Here is a 6,073-nt window from a genome sequence, read left to right as displayed (position 1 = left end):
TTTTTCCGGTTACGTTGGTGCCACTTCCGCGCTTCATTGGCTGATAGAACTGTCCGTCAACACGTCCACACGCCCCCCGAGAGCACGAGCTGTGTCGTGCTGCGGCTGCGCGCTGGACGCTGCCAGTGCTCTGCGCCTTGTGTTGACTGTGTTATTGTGTTTATTAAGCTTTATGGTCTCTAATGATTCGTGGTGACGATGCCACTTGAGCAGGTGGACGTTCTTTGTGTTCACTGACTGTTTCTTGTCTGCAGAGTGCTCGTTACTTTAATAAAAACTCTCCACCCGCTTGGCTCCCGGACCATCATATATCATAATGTGTCTGTGTGACTATGAGGATATACTCAGAGGCAGCTATGCTTCCAATTTAAACTCTGCTGTTTACAGGTGGAGCATTTAGCCAGATATCTTATAGAATAAGGCCATGTGATGTTTTTTTTATATCGATGGTCTTATCGATGGAAGTTGGCCAATAATTACAATAAGCAAAATCAATCATGTCGTCATACATTTTATACAATGATTGTCTTCATGGTTGTGTCGAACCTGTTTTCCCTCAATAAGAAAATGAAAGAAACAAGTCCAAACAAATATGATAGTTCAGGAGCCACATAAAGAACAATATGATTTTGATTGGGCCAAATTATTAAAATGATAGTGGCTTTATTAACTAAAATAGGAACGTAGGGTTAATATTTCAGTTCCTTTTGTTGCAAAAAAGCACGTGAAAAGAAAAATGTGTACATTTCATTGTTTTACAGAGGTGGTGAGATTTGTTGTTTTTAAGTCAGTCCCAATAAACAATGGAATCCGTATGTTATAGAACACACAAAATAAGACACATATTTCAATTTAAAGAGTAAACTGTTATATATGATATATTTGTCCATTGATGTTGGTAGAAGTATTTTCTAGATGGTTGCAACACTATTGGGTGCTGCAGTTAAAACGTTATGATGCATTAAAGAGGGACACAGTGCGAGATAAATGGGTTTTAACATTTAAGTGATGTACGAAAATGTAGCGAAAGTAAGAAAATTGTGTGCCAGATCTACATAGATATGAATAAATATGATAATATAACATTGGTATTATCCAGTGGATTGATCCCTGTGCAAGGAAATGTGAAGTACTTAAACTACATTTAGTGAGCATTCTTTCATGTGGATGTTTGTGTCACATCTTTTTTTCCATAATAACCACGTCACTGAACAACAGACCTAGTCTTCACCCTCACAGAACAACAGACCAGCTCTTCACCCTCACTGAACAACAGACCTAGTCTTCACTCTCACTGAACAACAGACCTAGTCTTCACCCTCACAGAACAACAGACCTAGTCTTCACTCTCACTGAACAACAGACCAGCCCTTCACCCTCACAGAACAACAGACCTAGTCTTCACCCTCACTGAACAACAGACCTAGTCTTCACCCTCACTGAACAACAGACCTAGTCTTCACTCTCACTGAACAACAGACCAGCTCTTCACCCTCACTGAACAACAGACCTAGTCTTCACTCTCACTGAACAACAGACCAGCTCTTCACCCTCACTGAACAACAGACCTAGTCTTCACCCTCACAGAACAACAGACCAGATCTTCACCCTCAATGAACAACAGACCTAGTCTTCACCCTCACTGAACAACAGACCGAGTCTTCACCCTCACTGAACAACAGACCAGATCTTCACCCTCACAGAACAACAGACCTAGTCTTCACCCTCACTGAACAACAGACCAGATCTTCACCCTCACTGAACAACAGACCTTGTCTTCACCCTCACAGAACAACAGACCGAGTCTTCACCCTCACTGAACACCAGACCAGATCTTCACCCTCACAGAACAACAGACCTAGTCTTCACCCTCACTGAACAACAGACCAGATCTTCACCCTCACAGAACAACAGACCTAGTCTTCACCCTCACTGAACAACAGACCTTGTCTTCACCCTCACTGAACAACAGACCTAGTCTTCACCCTCACTGAACAACAGACCAGCCCTTCACCCTCACAGAACAACAGACCTAGTCTTCACCCTCACTGAACAACAGACCTAGTCTTCACCCTCACTGAACAACAGACCTAGTCTTCACCCTCACTGAACAACAGACCAGCCCTTCACCCTCACAGAACAACAGACCTAGTCTTCACCCTCACTGAACAACAGACCTAGTCTTCACCCTCACTGAACAACAGACCTAGTCTTCACCCTCACTGAACAACAGACCAGCCCTTCACCCTCACAGAACAACAGACCTAGTCTTCACCCTCACTGAACAACAGACCTAGTCTTCACCCTCACTGAACAACAGACCTAGTCTTCACTCTCACTGAACAACAGACCAGCTCTTCACCCTCACTGAACAACAGACCTAGTCTTCACTCTCACTGAACAACAGACCAGCTCTTCACCCTCACTGAACAACAGACCTAGTCTTCACCCTCACAGAACAACAGACCAGATCTTCACCCTCACTGAACAACAGACCTAGTCTTCACCCTCACTGAACAACAGACCGAGTCTTCACCCTCACTGAACAACAGACCAGATCTTCACCCTCACAGAACAACAGACCTAGTCTTCACCCTCACTGAACAACAGACCAGATCTTCACCCTCACTGAACAACAGACCTTGTCTTCACCCTCACAGAACAACAGACCGAGTCTTCACCCTCACTGAACACCAGACCAGATCTTCACCCTCACAGAACAACAGACCTAGTCTTCACCCTCACTGAACAACAGACCAGATCTTCACCCTCACAGAACAACAGACCTAGTCTTCACCCTCACTGAACAACAGACCTTGTCTTCACCCTCACAGAACAACAGACCGAGTCTTCACCCTCACTGAACAACAGACCTAGTCTTCACCCTCACAGAACAACAGACCTAGTCTTCACCCTCACAGAACAACAGACCTAGTCTTCACCCTCACTGAACAACAGACCAGCTCTTCACCCTCACTGAACAACAGACCAGCTCTTCACCCTCACAGAACAACCGACCGAGTCTTCACCCTCACTGAACAACAGACCAGCTCTTCACCCTCACTGAACAACAGACCGAGTCTTCACCCTCACTGAACAACAGACCTAGTCTTCACCCTCACAGAACAACAGACCAGATCTTCACCCCCACAGAACAACAGACCTAGTCTTCACCCTCACTGAACAACAGACCTAGTCTTCACCCTCACAGAACAACAGACCTAGTCTTCACCCTCACAGAGCAACAGACTGAGTCTTCACCCTCACTGAACAACAGACCTAGTCTTCACCCTCACAGAACAACAGACCTAGTCTTCACCCTCACTGAACAACAGACCTAGTCTTCACCCTCACAGAACAACAGACCTAGTCTTCACCCTCACTGAACAACAGACCTAGTCTTCACCCTCACAGAACAACAGACCGAGTCTTCACCCTCACTGAACAACAGACCTAGTCTTCACCCTCACAGAACAACAGACCTAGTCTTCACCCTCACTGAACAACAGACCTAGTCTTCACCCTCACAGAACAACAGACCTAGTCTTCACCCTCACAGAACAACAGACCTAGTCTTCACCCTCACTGAACAACAGACCTAGTCTTCACCCTCACAGAACAACAGACCGAGTCTTCACCCTCACTGAACAACAGACCTAGTCTTCACCCTCACAGAACAACAGACCGAGTCTTCACCCTCACTGAACAACAGACCTAGTCTTCACCCTCACAGAACAACAGACCTAGTCTTCACCCTCACAGAACAACAGACCTAGTCTTCACCCTCACTGAACAACAGACCTAGTCTTCACCCTCACAGAACAACAGACCTAGTCTTCACCCTCACTGAACAACAGACCAGCTCTTCACCCTCACAGAACAACAGACCAGATCTTCACCCTCTGAAGAGGGTGACCATCATGACCATAGCTGAACATTATCCTGCTGCTACATCAGCTGATGGTCATGATGAACATTATCCTGCTGCTCCATCAGCTGATGGTCATGATGAACATTATCCTGCTGCTCCATCAGCTGATGGTCATGATAAACATTATCCTGCTGCTCCATCAGCTGATGGTCATGATGAACATTATCCTGCTGCTCCATCAGCTGATGGTCATGATAAACATTATCCTGCTGCTCCATCAGCTGATGGTCATGATAAACATTATCCTGCTGCTCCATCAGCTGATGGTCATGATAAACATTATCCTGCTGCTACGTCAGCTGATGGTCATGATAAACGGTCCAATGGCCCCAGGATCTCCTCACCAGGTCTCTACATTCACAATGTCATCAATAACCTCCTCCTGTGGTGTCCAGAACATCCGCCTGCCCACCAGAACCCCCCCTCCACCAGGGACTGCTCCACCCACACCATTCCATAACCTCACCTCCACCATGGGCTACTCCACCTACACCATAACCCCACCTCGACCCTGGGCCACTCCATCCACACCATACCATAACCCCACCTCCACCAGGGGCTTCTCCACCTACACCACAACCCCACCTCTACCCTGGGCCACTCCATCCACCCACACCATAACCCCACCTCTACCCTGGGCCACTCCATACCATAACCCCACCTCCACCAGGGGCTTCTCCACCTACACCATAACCCCACCTCTACCCTGGGCCACTCCATACCATAACCCCACCTCCACCAGGGGCTTCTCCACCCACACCATAACCCCACCTCTACCCTGGGCCACTCCATCCACACCATACCATAACCCCACCTCCACCTGGGGCCACTCCATCCACACCATAACCCCACCTCCACCAGGGACTGCTCCACCCACACCACACCATAACCCCACCTCTACCCTGGGCCACTCCATCCACACCATAACCCCACCTCCACCAGGGGCCACTCCATCCACACCATAACTCCACCTCTACCCTGGGCCACTCCATCCACACCATATCATAACCCCACCTCCACCAGGGGCCACTCCACCCACACCATACCATAACCCCACCTCCACCAGGGACCACTCCACCCACACCATAACCCCACCTCCACCAGGGACCACTCCACCCACACCACACCATAACCCCACCTCCACCAGGGACCAGTCCACCCACACCATAACCCCACCTCCACCAGGGACCACTCCATCCACACCACACCATAACCCCACCTCCACCAGGGACCACTCCACCCACACCATACCATAACCCCACCTCCACCAGGGACCACTCCACCCACACCATAACCCCACCTCCACCAGGGACCAGTCCACCCACACCATAACCCCACCTCCACCAGGGACCACTCCACCCACACCATACCATAACCCCACCTCCACCAGGGACCAGTCCACCCACACCATAACCCCACCTCCACCAGGGACCACTCCATCCACACCACACCATAACCCCACCTCCACCAGGGACCACTCCACCCACACCATACCATAACCCCACCTCCACCCGGGACCAGTCCACCCACACCATAACCCCACCTCCACCAGGGACCACTCCATCCACACCACACCATAACCCCACCTCCACCAGGGACCACTCCACCCACACCATACCATAACCCCACCTCCACCAGGGACCAGTCCACCCACACCATAACCCCACCTCCACCAGGGACCACTCCACCCACACCATACCATAACCCCACCTCCACCAGGGACCAGTCCACCCACACCATACCATAACCCCACCTCCACCAGGGACCAGTCCACCCACACCATAACCCCACCTCCACCAGGGACCACTCCACCCACACCATAACCCCACCTCCACCAGGGACCACTCCACCCACACCATAACCCCACCTCCACCAGGGACCACTCCACCCACACCATACCATAACCCCACCTCCACCAGGGACCACTCCATCCACACCATAACCCCACCTCCACCAGGGACCACTCCACCCACACCATACCATAACCCCACCTCCACCAGGGACCAGTCCACCCACACCATAACCCCACCTCCACCAGGAGCGATCAGTTGGCATGCCAGCATATGTTTGCCACTGTTAAGCCAAACGGACGGTGCGGGAAAGAAGATGGACTTAATTTGATCCCAAACAAGGTTCCTTTTC

Source organism: Blennius ocellaris (genome assembly GCF_963422515.1).
Source record: "Blennius ocellaris genome assembly, chromosome: 8".
Taxonomy (NCBI): Eukaryota; Metazoa; Chordata; class Actinopteri; order Blenniiformes; family Blenniidae; genus Blennius; species Blennius ocellaris.
Note: the sequence above shows the minus strand (reverse complement) of the source record.